This window comes from Myotis yumanensis, unplaced genomic scaffold (genome assembly GCF_028538775.1).
Source record: "Myotis yumanensis isolate MYYU_CA2020_CCGP unplaced genomic scaffold, mMyoYum1.0.hap1 SCAF_5, whole genome shotgun sequence".
In the NCBI taxonomy this organism is placed as follows: domain Eukaryota; kingdom Metazoa; phylum Chordata; class Mammalia; order Chiroptera; family Vespertilionidae; genus Myotis; species Myotis yumanensis.
In genome coordinates, this window is record NW_027223756.1 from 13,595,940 (window position 1) to 13,616,433 (window position 20,494).

The following is a 20,494-nucleotide window of genomic DNA, read 5'->3' on the forward strand; positions in this document are numbered from 1 at the left end:
ATGCACATGTGTACACACATTCACACTCACATATTCATACTCACACATACACACACTCACACTCACACTCACTCCTTTTTCCAGACCCCTTGTGTCAAACATTTCAGAACTCCTCCTGCCAAGGTGCTGTGAGACTCCACAGTGATAACCAGAGGGAAGGCACCAGTGACCGTATTAGTTCTGATGGACCATTTTCACCAGTAGCAGAGTTTCCAGAATGATCCAAAAGTACTAGATAATTGAGAATGAGTCCTTTGGGCTATTAGGTATCTAGCAGACAGTAAGATAAATCCTTGCTTAGTTATAGAAAACAGACATATAGCTTCCCCCTACAAACACAATGAAAGGACGAGAATGTTACAGGTTGCCGTGGCAACTTGGATGCACTACATTCAGGGTTCATCCTGTCACTATGGAAGACTAGAGGAGAAAACTCTGTTTTGCAGGGTTGTTTTTTTGTGTGTTTTTTTTTTTGTCAAATATTTTGTAGTGACATTTCATGGCATGAACCGGAAACCACTTTTTATGAACAGAAAGGAGAGGAGAACGTGATGGGGAGAGGACAGAAGAGGCGTGAAGATCCTGGGGACATGTTTGTGAGGAATGAACTGTGGCTGGTGTGGCTGGTACCAAAGAAACTGAGAGGGAAGGAAAAGAAAGCAATAAATATTTATTGAGGACCCACCACATGCCTGATGCTGTGCCTACTAATGAACCGTCTGCGAGCTCTCGGAGCTCTCTGTCTGGAAAAGAAAAACAACTAAACAAGTGATTGCATGTTCTTCCAGGGCATAAGTGCAGGGGGTGATGGGCACAGGAGGCAGATGGTGCTGACACAGGTTTGGGGTACAGTAGATTTCCCACAGGAAAATGTCTGTCCGTATCAGAAGACCGAGGAGGGGAGAGCAGCTGAAAAGGTCCTGGGAAATCCTGGTTAAAAGAGTGAAATGTGCCGAGGCTTTGAGGAGAGAGAAACCAGGGACCTGGGGACTGCAGGAAGTTCATTATGTAAAGCTACGAGTGTGAGGGATGCATTAGACAAGACTAGTGGCAGTGGACAGGCCTGGGTGGAGTCTAGAAATTCTAAGAATTAGAACCAACAAAAGTATTGGGGATGAAAGAGAGATAAAGAAGTAAAAAAATGCAGCCCAGGTTGCTGGGCAACTGAGTGACTGACAGAGCCATCTGCTACATGGGGGTCAGTGATGAAGGAGAGGGTTTGGCGTCGTTTTGTCTAGTTAGAAAGAAGCCAGATTGGTTCTGTTGTGGTAAGCCTTTAGCATGTCACCTGTCGAGCTTCTGTGTGAGACTGTGTGTGGGTGTGCTTCGAGTTTAAAGCAGACCTCCTGGAACACCACGAGAAGGTGACATGTTTAGCTTAGAACATGACAGGAGGGATCTCGTGTTGACCCCACTACCAAGTGCATAAGAGCAACCTCAGCCTAATAATTCAGAATATCTTCCTACTCTCCGTCTTCAATGACAGCCTGCATCTCTTTGCTTCCTTTGTTACTGCTACCAGCATATGAGCGACAAGAGGGCATCCTTAGCCTTGGAGGGAGGAGGAGATTTAATTCCCCTGTTGCTATTGGCAGATATCCAGGAACGTGGCTCTCGTGGAGTCAGACTACCTCAATTCAGTGCAGACATTTACTAGATGTGTGGTCCTGGACAAGTCATTGAACTCCTGTGTCCGTTTCCTCATCTGTGAAACACATTATCCTTCCCCAGTGTTCTCACAATGATTAGGGATCATTTATGTAAGGGACCCAGCACAGAGCAGGCACTGAATAAGCAGTAGCTATATTCTTTCATTTATAATAATTTTTAATAATCTATATATATAGAAGTCAAGCAACCAGAACAACTGGAATGACCAGTCGCTATGACGCACACTGAGGCCGGCCAACCGGCCCGATGGGGGTGGGGCCAGCCAGCCAATCTCCCGCAGCCTCTTCTTCCCAGCCTGCTGGCCCCCACCCATGCATGAATTCATGCACTGGGCTCTAGTAACAAAATAAGAGTATATGCTTCCCCAGACCCTTAGCCCACCCTCTCTCAGACTTGCTGTGATTTACTATGGCCGTATAAGGATTTCTTCATCCTGAGAAAAGCATCTGAATTCAGTGGTTGTGAAATGAGTTGGCATGAGAAAGGATTGGGAAAAATCATGTCTCCAACTCCTGCTCGAAAATCTCGGCCAGCATCACTCAAGCTGGTATCTAAAAGTCTCTCCTACATCTCAGAACACCTCTGCAGAGACAGATCCCGGGGGGTTGGTGGGGGGCGGCGGGTGGTGGCAGGAGTGAGCAGAGTGGACAGGCGATGGGGAGAGATGTCCAACTGGGCCTGTGCTCCCACCACTGCTCCTTACTCAGTGGCTGTGTAAAGGGTGGATGAAGGGTATTTGGTTTTAATTGGGAAATGCTATCCATTGTCCTAGGCTCGTTTAAAAATCCATTAGTATCAGGGAGTGAGCAGATTAAGCAATGAGGAAGGGGAAAGCTGTCAGCAGCCTGCTTTGCAGGGAGCAGGCGGCCTGTCCAAGCCTCACCGGCGAGGGCTGTGCTGAATGCTAAGAAGCTACTGGAGATGCTGGGGAGAGAGGAGGTGTCTGGGCCAAGTCACACAGTCCTGGGCAAGCTGGTTCTCACAGCTCCCAAAGGTGGTACTCCAGTGGACATGTCTCAGGTTCCTGCAGCTGTTTCTAGCAGCCTGGCAGCAATGCCACCCAGCTGTGAGCCCTATGAATGCCTGCAGTCACTCCCCTTTGTCGTCTCCCTATTTGCCCAAATCCGAACCAGGCTCAGCGACCTTTTCATCCTGACATGCCAACCCCTTGCACTGGCTGATACCTCGCACAGAGGATGGGGGGGAATGGTTTGTGCCTGGAGGACTGCAGAAACTTCTTTGAAGGTGAAGGGCAAAGAGGGGGCAGGAAGGCCCCTCCTTGGCACCGCATTATTTGGCCTAAGATTGCATCACTGAGCTTCCCCCCCCCCCCCCCCCCCCCCCCGTCATATGACAATTTTGATTCAGGCTTCTGAATAAGAGAAATCTGGTTTTAATATTGGGTGACATTTAGTCTTAAAAGCGCTTGATGTGAAAATGAAGCTTCCCAATGGCTTTTCATATTTATTTTTAGCAAAAAAAAACCTTTTTCAGAAAAGTAAAATGCAACCTACAGAGAATGTCAGCGTCTGAAATGGAATCAGCTGGTGTCCATTACGTGCCGCTAAGGCATACTGATAACGAGGGTGGTGGTAATAGCCACAGCTAATCCTTGCTGAGTACTTGCCTGCATGCGGGCCACTATTCACCCTAAGACCTACCCGAGGAGGGAACTAAGGCTCAGAGTTGTTAGGTCATTTGCTCAAGGTCACAGAGCTCAGTGTGAGAGTCGGTCGGGCTGCCTCAGGCTGCCCATGACCTTTCCCACCCTACTGCTCTGCTGTTTATCCCAGTTCACTACTCGCAGAAGAACCAGCTGACTGCAAATGAAAGCCAGCAATAGAGACAGGCCTTTGTGGCTTCTGACTTGGGGTCATATTGAAACCACGGTTTGAGTTTATAGCCACAGGGACTTCATACACGATGACAGCTGCACAGGCCTGTCAGTCTTAGGTCATCTGTCCTTGAGCTGCTTCCTAGGGCCTTTCAAAGAGATATTCACATCTGCCTCGGAGAGGACAGTGTAGTCAGATATCCCAAATGTGAGTCTCCAAAGTTGGTGAAAACCTGTCTAGCCTTTAGAGCGGATAGGAACAAACAGGCACCAAATTCACTGTATTTATATAGATTAAAAAAAAAACCACTGGCCTGATCCAAGGGAGAAGGAGACCAGCTGCAGTCCGAAGGGGGCACCTTTAGGGAACCTCAGGTTCTGGCCACCTGGTCGGAAGCCCTGGTTCTAGCCAGAAAGAAACAGGCTTGTCTGCTGTCCAGGTGTCCTGGGCCAGGGAGGAAAACCAGCATTAAAAGTAGACTCAGTTTATGGGAGGGCACGGTGGGGAGACACAGCCATGCCCGGCTCTGACCCGTAGGCCCACGAGCTTTGCAGCCCTTCTGAGACCTTGGTCAGGGCTGCCCTCGGCTTTGCAGAGGCACTGCTGGCGTCTGGCTTGTCTGGGACCAAACACGTTGCTTAACTGGCAAGAGTCTGGGCTGATGGTACAACTAATAAGTTAAACCTCTCTTGAGCTTTCTTTGCTCCAATCTCTACTGGTAAAATATGACTTTGAAATAAAACATGAAACTTAAACACCAAGCTTCTGGAGAGTGGAACCATGGCAGGCTTCTAGCTTTGTCATGACTGACATTAAGCTAGATGGCACTTTTTCCTGGGAGCTGTTTTGGGCGTTGGAGGACCGAGAGGAGAATTCCTGGCCGCTACCCACTACGCGCCAGGAGCATGACCCTCCTCTCCCCCGGTCTGTGACAATCCAAAATCTCTCCAGACATGGCCAAATGTCCCCTGGAGGGCAAAATAAATTCCAGTGAGAACACAGATGATTTCAGAGGTACCGTTTAGCTAGGGTCCTATGAGCCCTGTGATATATATATATGTGTGTGTGTGTGTGTGTATGTGTGTGTATACATATATATATATGTATATATAAATGTATATTTCGTTAACCCTCACCTAAGGATATTTTTCCATTGATTTTTAGAGAGAGTGGAAGAGAAAGGGAAAAACAGAGAGAAACATCAATGTGAGAGAAACACATCTATTGGTTGCTTCCTGCACGAGCCCTGACCAGGGCCTGAGCCGGGGAGGAGCCTGCAACCAAGGTACATGCCCTTGACGGGAATCAAACCCAGGACCCTTCGGTCCGCAGGCTGATGCTCTATCCATGGATTGATGCCAAACCAGCTAGGGCTTTAAATCCATTTTAAATAAAAAGTTTAACTCAATGTATTTTTCCTACTGCTAGACTTGTCCATCGTCCAGATGCCCTGGTTCATAGGTTGGGGCCCAGATCACAGTGGTTTGCCATCTGCATAATTGCTTCTGGCTACTTCACCTCATGTCAGTTACTTAGAAAGTTTACTCCTGCTAGGCACAGGCTCCTTGCCAGTGAACCTGTCAAACAGGTTCTTCTCAGGCTTGAGCCTGAGGAAGAGGCGTCACTGCTGCACCCGTGAGTGGGATCCTGAGAGGGACCAACCAGCTTTCAGGTCTAAGGACACAATAGTGAACGTTGCAGGAAAATGTGGATCTGCCACACAGCACTCGTGCACGCACACACCCGGGGATGAGCTATATATAAAGTAACGATGAGAACTTTCCTCTTTGTCCCCAGCTAATTATTTTTGCCAGACCCAGATGTTGAACCTCATACAGCAATTCTCAAAGCATTGTTCGTGGACCCCTGGGGATCTCTGAGACCCGTCCAGGGTGTCTGCAAGGTCAACACTACATTATTGTAGCGCTACGTTGTTATCTGTCATCTTCACTGGGTTGACATTGGCACTGATGGTGAGTAAAACTATAGCATGAATCAAGGCAGGGGTACCAATGATTTTTTTCTTTTAATGATTTTTTAAATATATTTTTATTAATTTCAGAGAGGAGGAAAGAGGGAGAGAGAGATAGAAACATCAGTGATGAGAGAGAATCATTGATTGGCTGCCTGCTACACGCTGCACACCCCACACTGGGGATTGAGCCCACAACCCAGGCATGTGCCCTGACCTGGAATCAAACCATAACCTCCTGGTTCATAGGTCGACGCTCAACCACTGAGCCAAACCGGCCAAGCCATGGTCTTTTTATCTTTTCCACCATGACTTGTGGTTAAAAAACAAAAACAAAAAGAAAGCCAATTTCATTTAAAAGTACCCTTGATGAAACAGTAAAAATTATTAATTTAATTTTTAAAAATTTACTCCTGAAACTCTTAGCTTCCGTTTTATTATCTACACAACGGGGACAGCAGGGCAGCTCCACAGGGTGGCTGTGAGGGTTTAATCAAATACAATGCGTAAAGTGTTTGGCAAAATGCTGTGCATACAGTAAGCCTTTGCGTGCACGCTATGACCGCTATCATCACCATTATAATTACTTTTCATTTTCACTCATTCCCTCTCCTCCTATTTCAGTTGGAAGGATCTGGGCGTAATGAGTTCGGGCAGCCAGAGGATTGCTTTAGGGAGCTTTGTAGAAATAAACATTTTTTAGAAAAGCAATTAGAACTTATTTCATCAGACCTTTCCATCTCTATGAGATTACCAGTGAAGACATCCATACGATGTCCGTCATGAACTCAGAAGCAGAAATTGGGAAGTCACCAAAGACCCCCGCAAAGTCCCCCAAATCTCTCTTCCTTTCTTTTTCTTCTTGGGCTCCTACAAGGCCTCCTCTGCTCCTTCCATCTTTCCAAATGTGGCTACTGTCATCATTTGAAGTGGCTGCACTTGAGTTCAGAATGACAGAAGCAAAAAGACCTTGTTTCCTTGGTGATACTTACATTTGCTCAGCTTGCAAGAAAGAGGTGAAACTCAGGTGCAGCCCAAGTAGCCGCTGCCTCTTTCTCATGGTCCAGCGTTAAGTCCTCCTCGCCGCCTGTGGGCTGAGCATGAAAAACAGCCCTTTGGGATTTAAGACTTATTGGCCTTTTTAAAAAATCAACAAAGACTTGAGTGTTTACCCTGGAGTCCTCGTTCTGCTGTGTAGGCGACCAGCAATGAGGGGTCTTTTTACATATATAATTAGTATGCTGTATAGATAGCATTGTGCCCACATCCTCAGTCAGAAAATGCACAGGCCTGGGTTTGAATCCCAGCTCTGCCACCTACTGGCTGAAGAAAAGGCTGTCCCCTCACACATTTCAAGGCACTCTCCTGCCCATGATCCAGATGCTCCCCGTGCTAACTAGCCCTTGGGAGACCAGGAGTAGATGCCATTAACCCCATTAAACCAAGAATCCCAGAGGTGGTCAGCAGCTCAAGATTCCCTATCAGTTGGTTGTGAATCAGAGACTAACTCTGGCAAGGTCTTTGACCAGTTTGAGCTTCAGTGTTCATGTCTGGATTTCTTCTGCACAGAGTTGCTCTAATGCAGTGATGATGAACCTTTTGAGCTCGGCGTGTCAGCATTTTGAAAAACCCTAACTTAACTCTGGTGCCGTGTCACATATAGAAATTTTTTTATATTTGCAACCATAGTAAAACAAAGATTTATATTTTTGATATTTATTTTATATATTTAAATGCCATTTAAGAAAGAAAAATCAACCAAAAAAATGAGTTTGCGTGTCACCTCTGACACGCGTGTCATAGGTTCGCCATCACTGCTCTAATGATTCAGTTTGTAAACAGTGTTTGTGACACACGTAGCCCAAAGCCTGGCATCTAATAAGTGCTCAATAAATAGCATTGGAAATAATGGTTATTTCGATGACGATAATGGTGGTCAGTGCAGAGCAGTACATATGGAAAGACCCCTGCACAAGCAATTAGGGGACCTGACCTATCTGAGTCCCTAGATCTGTCCCTAATAGTTATCTTGAGCTACTCTCATCTCAACCGCTGCAGCACAGTTTTCTATCAGGCTCAGATGAAAATATTACCTGTGTCTAATTGCGTAGAAAGAAGAAAGATGGTGAAAGGCCTCACCCAGCTAAAGAGAAGAAGGTATCCTTGAAAAATGTAAAGTGTGAGATATATTTGACTGGTAACCATTTCTCACCCTTTGCATGCTGCCCTGGTGATTTTGTTGCAGGGAACGGCTGGTTACCCACAGGCTCTCCCAGCACATTTCTAGACAGGAAGAGACTGCTAGAGACCATTGCTGGAGGCAGCTCAAGGCAGAGTCAGGGTTGGAATCCAAGCCTCTGACCCCTCATTTCTTTCTCACTCATGGGGAAGGGGCCTGCTCTCTGTTCTCTGGACCTCTTAGGGAAGCTGGGTAATTTGACTCATGGTATTAGCAAAATGAGAGGCATCAGATGATTCTGTGTAGCCATTGTTTGCTAAATTTCCAGAAGCATTTCTTCAGAGCTGTTTGTCCCTCCTTCCTTGTCTAGTCCTTCCAGGTAAAATAGTGTGTAGCTGCTGACAGCCGGTGATGTGGCTACCTCTCCCCTCTTCCCCCCACCGCCAAGCAGTTCATAAAGCATGACTGCTTCCCAGAGAGTTGTTTGCACAAGTTGCACAACCATCGGAGAGGGCTCAGTCCACTCACGGAGTCAGCAGAGATTGCCTGCAGAATAAGCAGACAACTTCTTCAAGATCATTACTCTAGATCGAATAGCTCCCCGATGGAGGCTGGGGCCAGGGAAGTGAGGATTAGGGAGGCCGATTCCATTCCCGGAACTTATAAAGTTCCTTTGAAATGGGAGCCACGTTGGTTAGAGGGCTATCCAGGGATGGTGATCTCCCAAAGCAGACCGGCGACTTGCTGGGGAAGGAGGTCACGCACGGATCGGGAGACTTCCACCCCTGCTCCTTCCTGCAGAACTCAGCCGGAAACACACAACCTGCGCAGGAATTCCTGGTAGTCAGGGCCTCCTGTACTTTGCAGTCACCAAAATTGCTATGTAACTGGAGGACAGATAGTGCCAATTCAGCATTTTTTGGGGGGAGGCCACAGGCCGTTGGTGGACAGAATACAAAAGGGAAGAAAAGTCAGTCTAGTGCTGGAATTGTTTAGTATTAGAAAGAACAAAAAACAGAGGTAACCCCAGCAGCCCTTCAGATACTTGACTCAGATGCTCGGGGAAAGGATGACAGGTTTTTTTTACTGTCCTGTGAGTGGACGCCATGGGGAGATAACCCCACACATCTGGAAAACTGACAATGGAAAGACGTGCCTTGTAAGATAACAAGTTGTGTTCAGGCCCAGAATGGTTTTCACACTTTCAGGCATAGCCTGAGGGTTCGCCTAACATTCCATACAGTCACAGCACATGCAGGATTAGCTTTGGCAGTTGGCCTGGAGACAAAAGTCACCTTTGGTCCAAGTTACTTTTGATATGTGTGCGAGTGTGTGGCACATACGGTTGAGTGTGCCAATTGAAGATGAGATATGCTGGTTTATGAATCTCACAGGATGAGGTTGGGGTGACATCTGGGCCTTCCCATTTTTGCTATAATTTCAAAGGCTCTTCTGATATCTGTCTTACATGTTAGAGGTGTGTTTTTTTCCTCCAGTTTCATTAGGGTGTAATTTGAATATACTAACCATTTTTAGATGTATAGTCTGAGTTTTGACAATCGTATATAGTTCTAGAACCATTACCAGAGTCCAGATCTAGAACATTTCTATCACCACCAAAAGTTCCGTCGTACCCAGACCCCTTTGCAGTCAGCCCCTTCCCCTTGAACTTGCTCTTGGCCACTGGAAACTAGTGATCTGATTTCTCTCACCACACTATTCCCTATTTTGGAATTGCCTATAAATGGAATCATATAGTATATATGACTCTTACGTGTTTGACTTCTTTTACACAGCATAGTGCTTCTGAAATGCAATCACATTGTTGAGTTTATCAGGAGTTCTTTCCTTTTTATGGCTAACAGTCCATAATGTAAATCTATGACAGCTATTTTACTAGTATGAAGAATGCTACTGTAAATACATGCATTGGGTTCTTTGTGTGACCATATGTTTTCTTTTCCCTTGGGTAAATAACAGAGGTGGGATTGTTGGGTTGTAGGGTATTTATTTAACTTTATAAGAAACTGACAAACTGGTTTTCAAGCCAGCTGTTGTATTTTGCAATGGCATTGGCATTCTATGAGAGTCCCAGTTTTTCCAAATCCTTCCCAATACTTGATATTGTCACTCGTTTTACTGAGTTAACTTAATGTGTATGCGTAACTGATTTTTTACTAAAACCAGCATGATTTCTCCAGTGGTAATATTACTTCAGTGACCTCCAAACCAGTCATCCTACTTCCACTCTTTGCTCCAGCTACACTGGTCTCCTGTTCTTCTCAAAAATGACAAGCATGCTCCTGCCTCTAGGCTTTCCACTGGCTCTTTTCTTTTTCCAGGATTCTCCCCAAGATATCCTCGTGGCTTTACTCCCTTCCTTCCAATCCCTGTCCAGATATCAGCTTGTCTGAGAGGCCTTTCTGACCTCGCTGCATAAATAGCAACCACACCCCATTACCTAGTTCCCTTACCTGCTTTATTTTTTCTTCACAGCACTTATCATCACGAATTATATATACTTATTACACACACACACATGCACACTTGGAGACAGGGTTTTCATTTTCTTTTGTATTGTTTTGTCTTCACTACTGTCTCCCCAATGCCTAAAACAATGCCTGACATATAACAAGCACCCAGTAATCATTTGTTATTGGGTGAATGGGCAGATGGGCAGATACATGGTTAATACTAACGGAGGTCTAATCACAGTGCCTGGGGTATAGTTAGAATTTAATAAATCATAGGCTTCATTATCAGCACTTGAAAAATATGTGTTGAATGAATGACTGAATTTGTTCAAAAGTAGCAACGAGAACTTTATATTGAGCCAGGATCACCATCTGCCTCTTGATCTTAGGTCTCTCCTAATACCACTTTACCGGATTCATCCCAATGCTAGGTGCCCAGAAAGTCATTGCTTCATTCTTGTGAAAGACCCTCTTCATGTTACCTTACCCCCAAGTCAAACACGTGCAAAGGTGTGAGGAGTAGCCACCTGCTCACTTGTCAGAGAACATCCCTGTGCAGTCAAACTTACGGAGGACCAGCCCACATAGGCCTGGCTGGTCTTTATGACAGAAGGCCGGGCCAGATCACATAGGAGTTGAGGCTTTTAATGTATTTAATATAATGCCGATGTATAATAGGTATCCAATTAATTAAATTTACTTCTATCTTTAATCTTTCCTTCATCCTCCCCTCCCCCCTCTCAATCTCTCTCTCTCTCTCTCTCTCTCTCTCTCTCTCTCTCTCTCTCTCTCTCTCTCATTTACTTATTCTGTTTCCTTTTCCAACCTTCCATCTCCACACAGGATGGGAGGATGGCACTTCAGTGTGCTGTGACTGAGGAAATCCCAAACTCTAGGGAGCCACATTCCAGCAGGAGCCTTAGGATACCCCAGTCCTAGAGACATTCCCTGGCAGTATCAGATGAACAAAGCCAGCTGTCCGGGGCTGAATGAACAAGAGCTAACACGTTGTAATGATTTAACTCCACTCCAGATCTGGTGTAAATTGAAGTTGAAAACGTGTTTCCAAATATACCCCGACTGCTACTGACATCTGAGCCTGTTTCACCTTTGGTTATACAATCATCTTGCCTGGGCTTTTCTTCTGGGCTCTCCGGGACGTCTGGGCTCACATGCTAGGAAACTTTCCTAAGAAAAGCCCTGCACTCCTCCCTAGCATTAACAATCAGTGCACCCACTGCACAGAGGAAGAGTCTAAAGCACCCACGAGTAATATTGACCACGTCCTGAGGCCGAGACCCAGAGCTCACGCCATCTGAGTTAGACTCGTTCAGCTCTCCTGACACTGCCTGGCATTGTTCTGTGGTTTAGGGAAAAGCAAACTTTCCTCAGACCCATATTCTGTGATTGAGATCAGTCTTCTGCATACACTTCCCCTCAAAATACCTCTCCTACAGAGCTCCAAAAATGAAGAAGAGGAAAAACATCCTGGTGTAGGGCCTGTTTTCAGTCTGGTAAAGATCTAACTCGACCCTGGCTGGTTGCTCAGTGGATAGAGCGTCAGCCTGTGGACTCAAGGGTCCCAGGCTCGATTCCGGTCAAGGACACAGGAGGCAGCTGATCAATGATTCTCTCTCATCATTGATGTTTCTATCTCTCCCTCTCTCTTCTCTCTGAAATCAATAATATATATATATATTTTATATTTATGAGCTGACTCATAGATTAGGCCATTTCCTTCCCAGCACCTCTTTCCACCAACGTGGCAACTGGGAGGATCTGTGATAAGGAGCTGGTACATTCTCTGAGAATTCCTTGATAAGCCTGTGACACAGTCCAAGGCAATTGGAGCTGGTGCACTGCCCTTATCTTACCTGCAAGGTCTAGAGAGAGAAAGTCGCTTCTCCAAGATCACAGGCATTCTTAGTGAGCTGAGCAGGTAACTGATTAATCTCAGGAATTAGTGAACTGAAGTGAACTAAAGTATACTTTCAGGCTTTATTTTATTTTATTTTTTTTTTGCATATGTTCAGGCTATTTTTATGCCTGCCCTCTCTTACTTAGCTTCAAAGGATACTTCCCCTGTGAGCATTCCTTCATTTCTTTATCGTATGTGTAGTCATTTCTCTTCATCTTCCTCTTTCATCAGGCTTCAATCTTAATTTCTTTTCATTATCGTGTCAGAAAAACAGGTCCTCTTCCTTAATTCATTGATTAAATAGTTATTTATTAAGTGCCTCCTACACACAAGGAACTATTGTAAGCAATCTAAAAAATAGAATGGATGAAACAGACAAAAATCCCTACCCTCCTGTAGTTTATATTGTAGTAGTGGAAAGCAAGCAATAAACAACAACAACAAAAATAGTAATATATATATATATTTATATTTATATATATATATCAGATGTGATAAACACTTTGGGAAAAAATGTAAGGAAGAATGATAAAGAATGTTGGAAAATAGGGTGGTCAGGGATATTCCCAATAAAAAATGACATTCAAGCCAGATCAAGGGAGCCTGGTGGGGATCAAGAGAGAGGTAACTGCAGGTCCTTGGGCTTTGAGGTGGCACCTGCCTGCTGTGCCCTTGGAACAAGTAGGAGGGCAGCGTGGCTGCAGTAGAGCAAGCAGGAGGGGAGTGAGCTTAGACAGGTGGTCAGAGAAGGGAGTGACTAAGGAATCCCAACATGAAGGACTTCTCCTCTGAACATGTAGGAAGCCATTGGGGCATGTTGAGCAGAGTTGTGAAATGACATATTTTTAAGCTATGGTTACTCTTTTAAGAATAGACTGTAAGGAGCAAGAGTGAGCATGTGGAGTTTATTGCAACAAGTCAGTTGAGAGATGATGGTGGCTCGGACCAAGATGTATCAGTGGAGGAGGTGAGCCGTGGTCAGACTCTGTATACATATATTGAGGTAAACAAGGTGATATTTCCTGATTAATTGTATATTATTGGATACTAGAGGCCTGGTGCACAAAATTCATGCACAGGTAGGGTCCCTAGGCCTGGCCGGTGATCAGGGCCCATCTGTGGGGCTACTGCCTGGGGCCTGCGGTCTGGGAGTAGCTCCTGCATTGAGTGTCTGCCCCCTGATGGTCAGTGTGTGTCATAGCAACCAGTCGTTCCACTGGTTGTTCCTCCATTCGGTAAATTTGCATATTAGGCTTTTATTATATAGGATAATAAAAGCCTAATAAAGCCAACAGAGAGGCAGAGGGACAAAGAGAAGTAAAAATGACATGACAATTTTTGAACAACAATAGAAGGATGGATGGAGTTGCAATCAAGGATGAGAACAAATCTTGATTAACCTCTCTCTGCCTCAGTTTTCTCATCAAAATGATATGATTGTGAAAGTTAAACAAGTTGTTACAAGCCAATGCTTAGAATTATGCCTGGTGCATAAAAAGCAAGTGTTAGCTACTATTCTCATGAGTATGGTCCTCTCCGTGCTTAATTCCTTCAGAGAACTGAGCACCATCGGATCGGATCTTGTTTGTTTTTCATTGTCCTCTCTCTCCTCCACAAAAATAAAGCTTCATGCAGTCAAGAATCTCATCTGTACATTCATGCTGTGTCATCAGCTTCTACAATGGTGTTTCAACCTTAATATATACTTGATGAATACTTATGAGGAGAAGCATGAAAGGATATAACACTTAGTCTGAATTTCCCATGACATCTCTGCTTGATATATGTACTGTCCATCTCATACACTCATTCTTGCTCACTTGAAGCTTAGAAAATTGGCTCACTAACATTAAGGAGGGCTTTACCAGGAGGTCCACACATAGGTTAGATAGTTCACTCAGAAAGATCTCTCTGTGCAGTGCCTCAATGGAGGGGAAAGTTCTGCCTAAATGCAGCCATTAGCAGGCGATCTGAGATTCAGGCAACATAGTCTATGGCTGAAATCAATGCACCAGCTTGTTCTTTAATTAGCAGAGCCTCTGCCCTGCCTCCATCCCCTGGTTGCACTGGCAGGATGCCTCTCATCTCTGGGCTGGCTTTCCATCCCACGATGGTGTATCTTGCTGTGCATGGCTGAAGAAAGGCAGGCAAAGGGCAAGGAGCCAATTAGATTGAAATGGAATCTGGTCTTTGGAGGCCTCTTGTCAAGGTGAGGAGTATTGGATGTTCCCAAAGATGACAGATGCTTCTTTATTTGGCCTGATCTCAGGGGTGAGAGGTCACTTGTAAATAAGATTTGCTCTATTTGGTATGGCAAGTCCTGTTCTACATGCCTTACTTTTTTTTAGTCCCCGAGTCTTTTTCTCTGTGTTTTGACATGTTTGCTTGCAGAAGAAAGGTTGTTTCATCTGAAATGAATATTTCAAGTCCTTGGGAGCAACTGAAGTAGCAACCAGCAATTAAACAGGTTCAGTGAGTACATCAGCCATCAGTTCACAGGGAGCTAAAATGACCAATGAGAAGAGAAAAGGGGGAATAACTGGTGGGATGGATGCATGCATGCATGCATGCATGCATGAGTAGATGCATGAATGAATGAGTGAATAGATGAATGAATGCACCAATGAATTAATAAATACGTGGATGAATGAGTAAATGAGTGAAGCCTCAGAAATTATTTCCTCTGATTTGAGCTACGAGGAGAGAAAGTAAACTAAATTATAATATTTAGTCTTTATGTTGTTGGCCTATGTAAATTTAGTGTTTATGTGGGTTATATTCCATGAAATGTAATCTTCAAATAAATAATAACCCATTCTGAGTATAAACACAAATTTTAATCCAAATCAGGGACTTTTTAACACACGTCCATAAGTATCCATGAATTGCTTGAAATGTATTTAGTCAAAGAAAGCACTTCCTATGGGGCAGTAATTGTAATGTTTTAGAACTATTATCTCATGGGACCCCCATAGTCCCAGGAAGTAAGCATTACTATCCTCACACAAGTAAGATCACCAAGAGACTAAGCGGATAACTAGGACTCACAGCTAATAAGTGGCGGAGCCAGGGTTTCAGCTCAGGAAGTTTGGATCTAATTGCATGTACAGTGTCATGATAGGTCAAGGCGAGGGCCTGGATGTGGAGTTGCTTTTTGGTCGTGTTTTATTAAGGAGGGTATGCTGAGAGGAATCAGTGCATCTCATAGAATCCAAGCAGAGCAGCCGCCCACAAAAGGGATCAGAACTAGAGCATGCCAGGTCATCAGGAGCCTTCACGGCATCTCTCTCATGTCTTAGTGCTTCTCTGCATTATCTCTGCAAAACTGACCTGTGAACCCACCCATCAGCCTGAACGTGGTCTATCACAGCTGACCGACATACAGCCCTAGCTCCGTCTCACTCTCACATTAACCTCTCATCAGTGACTCTAAAGATAATAACAACTGGCCTAAATGGGCAGTTAAGTCTAATTTCCAGATGTGTCATTGGACATACGGAGTTGTACTGCAGCAGCCTATTCCCAACCCCACCCCATTCCATACTCCTTCCTTCGTGGTGTTGAAACATGGGGTTCGGGGTGCACACTTTTCTTCCCATGGGTGCTTGTCCTCATGAAGTTTGAAGAATAAACTCACAGACGAGAAGTCTTCTTTAATAAAAAATGTAGACGTTTATTGGAAGCAGATACAAACTCCATCTGGGCAGGGGTGTCCCCAAAGGGGACCCCATGGGGAAAGCCCCCCGCCCCCAATGGGAAAAGCCTGCTCTCTCTCTTTAACAGGAAAATCAAAAAATCCCCACCTCGTGTCTCCAGTTTATATATGCTGCAGTTGTTTGTCTAAATCTGACCTTTTCTTATTGGTCCCTTTCCTGAATTTGGGACCCCTGTGTTTTCCTCATTGGTCATTCTGCTACATAGAATTAGTTTTCAAAGCTGTTTCTCTCCAACCTTATCTTTCTGGTTGGAGTTGGCTTAGATCTCCTAACTGCTCAGACCAGAGATAGCTCTGTCCTTGGTTTATAGCTGTTTTAATTGCTTAGGCCAAAATACCCCTGTCTGTCTTTCTTTGGTTTATGGCTGTTTTAATTGCTCAGACTAAAAATGTTTCCATCTGCCTGGATCCCCTCTTCCCGTGGCATTTCTCTATCCTCTGCACAAGTAAGATAAGCACCCTGGCATCTGCAAGTCTCCATCTATGTATTCCTCACCCCTGGACCCTCCTCACTCCCTAAACCTTCCTAATTAAGCTAGCTAGCTAACCCTATCAGTGTGAGACCCAGGCAGCAAACCCTTTTTATAAACTTTGCTTTTCCCCTTTGATAGAATGAATATGGTCAAGCAGGTCAGCCTCACCCCAATGACCTCTGAATCCTCACAGCTCAGGAGGCGTGAGCATTCCATCAGGACAGAGCAGCACTGTCCACAAATTCCTAGGCGTCCTGCTTCCAAAAAGCATGAATGTACAATGTCCCCAGGCTAGGAAGGCCCGCCTGCAACTTCTCACCTTCATACTCTTTCAGTCATAACATTCGCACCCATACTGACACACATTCCCTCACACACTCCTCGGCACCCATGACCGGTGCTAACACTGGCCTACTTACTGCAACCAGTGTCGCCCAGTTGTCAGCTGAGTGAGCTGACACCACCCACATATCAAAAGGCAGTGTGCCCAGTCAAGAGGTAGAATGACTTCTGATCATGTGGCTTCCTGAGCAAACATGCAAATCATATGCTTATCCATCAGAGCTACAATTTTGACCAAAGGAACATCTCTCTTTGAAAAGCTAACCGACATGGTGACACATTAAGGAAGGAGTTTTCAGCCTGAGTAAAGGCTATCAACTCAGAGGAAACCACCCATGCAGAAAAGCAGCAAGGAACTGGGCTGAAACTGTTGGGGTTCAAGGCTGGTAATTGCAGAGTATTTTACATCAGAAAACAAGAACCAGGGTTTCATAGCCAAAGTCAGCTTGCAGAGGTTTTCAGACATCTCAGCTCCTAAGGAAAGTTTTTAAGCGAGTTAACTTTAATTTTAATTTAGTTTAAAGATCCCTGGAGCAAAGAAGAGGGCTTAAGAGGCTTGTTAGAGAGAGATTTGCCAGGAAAGAAAGCCAACATTTTCATTTCAAACTTCATTGCACTCAGATTTTTTTAAAGCCTCTTTAAAAAGAGAGAAAGAAGAAAAGTACAGAATAAAAATTATAATGTAGCCTTCCCATTCAGTCTTTGTGTTTGCAAAAGCACGTATTTGTGGGGTTCTTTTTCCCTTCACACGTTTTCGTGAATAGTGTTAGTACATTTTTATGTACATAAGGTTTCCACGGGGTAATACCTATTCATAACATCACTCCTGTGGGAAATAAGGGCTTACATTAAGTCAACTAAATTTGCCAGCCGAAAACAATTAGGTTAGTAGTTGCAGCTCAAGTACATTCAGAGTAGCCATCAGCTCGCCAGTGCCTTGGGAGGAGTTACAGGACATTGCAGAACTTTTCTCAAGGAGACGGGCAACTTCTTTAGTGCCTTTTGTTGCTGCTGCAAAAGGAAAAAAATTCCAACCTCGCCATTAACTTGGGAGCCTGAGAGACTTGCACTTAACTCCTAACTGGTCCATTTAGGATCCGTTTGGTCCTCGGGCGGTCAGTTAACCTCCCGGGGCTGGGTCTCTTCATTGTGAAATGGTAACGATAAAATCTAACTTTTAAAGAGCACCCAGTCCACAGCGCCTGGCACACAGGACAGACCAGATAAGTGGTGGCCATAGTTATTTTGTTTTTGACAATGACGACAAAGATGTTTCTATTAGAGGTTTGGGATCGTTTTCAAACAGGCTGGCTCTGTATATATGGCTCTCTGGAAGGCCTCCTACAATGCCAGGCCCTGGTTGTAAACCCCTGTTTTTCATCTGATAATTCATCTGACTTCAACCAAGAGCTATTCAGCAAGGGTTGCTTCTGGCATGCTCCTCCCTCTCTGAAAGTAATAGGTTTACACAATAAAAGGATTACACAATCCCCCTTCGCCTTCTGTTCTGCTTTGGGAAAGAAGTCGTTTATTTGGAGGAAGGTAGGAGGATAGATTAAGAAGCTGCCTCCCTCTGGCTGGTCTTGGCCCCTGCAGCCCATTCTCATGTACTTGGGCCAGAAGGGCTCTGATCATGTCGCTTCCCTGCCTAAAACTCTGCGGGAAGCAGTCTTCCCAGGGCAGCTGGCCCTTGTCTGTCTCTCCAGCCTCACCCTTCACCACTCTTTGCCCCTCACTTCTATGTACTCCATTGGACACACCTGTGAACTTTCTTTTCCTAGAATCAGTTCTTCTACCTGGAACAACCTTCCACAACCTCCCTACCTAGCTAACTGGTATGGGTTTCTTTAGGAGACTGTGTAAATAAATACTCCTTTTACAGGAAGTCTTCCTGACTCTGCCACCTTGTGTGTTGTGGGGGAAGGAGTCTGTGTATACACATATATGCATACATATACCAGTAAACATATACATTATTTTCTTAACCATTGAGATGTCTTCTTTACCCATATCTACTTTAGAATAGATTTCCTAGGAACAAGAACATTTTCTTACATAACCACCATAGAATTATTAAAATCAGGAAATTCAATATTATTAAAATACTATTCCGTAATTTGCATTGATATTCAAATCTTGCCCATTGCCCAATACGTAGTGTTATTATACCTATTTTTTTTTTAATCTCCCACAAGTTCAGGATCCTATCCAGCATCATACATGACATTTAGTTGTCAACTCTTTTTAGTCTTTTTAAATCAGACACAGTCCCTCTGCCCTTCTTTGACCTTTGACATTTCAAAAATGTAAGCTAGTTGTTTTGTAGAATAGCCCCAATTTGACTTTTTTCAGTGTTTCCTTGTGCCTACCACAGACATGATGTCATGTCCTTCTAAGTACATCATATCAAGAGGCCCAAGATGTCATGTTATCCCAATATCAATGATATTTGCTTTGATCTTTTGGGTAAGGTGGTACCTGCCAGGTTTCTTTACTACAAAGTGATTCTTTTTAACATTGTAAGTAATTTTTTTGGGGGGGGCGGGGTAGATACTTTGAAATGATGGAAATGTCTAGTTGCCCATCAGAGTCTCATCCATTGATCTGGCATTCATTTTATATCTGCTTAATTTTTAAGGAAGCTTATTTTACATTGTTAATAAAGAATAGGATGATGATAAATGGGCTCTTTAAACCACCCCATATAAAATACCTGCATCTCCCATATCAACCTAATCTGTTCATTTATGAAGATCTTATCACCTAAAGTTGTGAGAAGACTCATATGCATGGCACTAGCCAAGGCATATTTCTCATTTGCATTTTCCACTCTATTCTTGAATTATCTTTTCATTTCCTTTTCTTTTGCAATAAAAAAAGAATCCATAAAAAGAGGCATATTTTTTATAATGAGAAAGAAGATATACATTACTATTTCTGGCTTGTCAAATGTCATTATACAGCTTCTGGTCACATTATGATGGGCATCAGTAATTGCATTTATTTTTTCATGCTTGCTACAAGGACTCACTTAGGACTCTGAAGAGCTTCTTGTAGCCGTGGGGTTTGTGGATTGAAAATCGTTTGGATTGATTAAAGTCATGAGGAGAATTATGATAAGGGTCAGATCACATGGGCACCAGGAAGGGAAAATATTACCATTTAAACGAGAAATGGGATTTTTTTCTCCTTAAGTGAATCATATTTACAGTGACAGGTGGGGTAGCTCCTTATAAGATTAATAATACCTGATGTTCACTCATCCATTTATTCAAAAGAAATTTATCCTGTGCGAAGCACCATTATATACAACTTTTAACTTTACCGAGGATATCTTTGCATAACATCCTTCTGGGTCTTTAAGCAAGATTTGGCTAAAAGGAACCTTGAAGAATTGCCTATAAGTTTCACTTAACGACCTCAGAAATAGAAATATCCCAGATCAAGCAGTATTCGTCCACTGTCTAGGGATATTGGCTGCTTAACAAGCACTCAGTTTCTGAAACCACCAAGTGGAGTGGAGAGGAAGGAAGGGATCCCGCCCCCCAACCCCAGTTAACAAGATCTGAAAAAGCTAGCTGGTGTTCCTGGGACACCACATAGCACATCCTAGAATGTCCTGGAAAAGAACCTCTCTCTTTTGTCACACCTGTCACTGTTCTTTGAGATTCTGGCCACAACTGGGGTTCTTCGAAATATCATCAGTGTCAGAAAAATTTAGAGCTGGAGAAAACCTAAAGAATAGACACCTTTCCCTTCAAGAGATGTCTGAATGTACTTTTATGTACTATTCAATTTGTTCCTCACTAAAAGCTTGTGAGAAAAGTCGAGTAAGAATAGTTTTCCTCATATTATGGTGAGGAAACTGAAGACTAGCCAGGTGAAGGGATAGTTCAAGGTTAGCAATGAACCAGA

General features: G+C 44.1%; 1 protein-coding gene across 1 annotated transcript in view; it reads left to right on the forward strand.

Annotated features, from left to right (window-relative positions):
* Positions 1-20,494, forward strand: part of ATP10B (ATPase phospholipid transporting 10B (putative)) — a 177,947-nt gene that overhangs the window by 77,591 nt on the left and 79,862 nt on the right. The window lies entirely within an intron of this gene.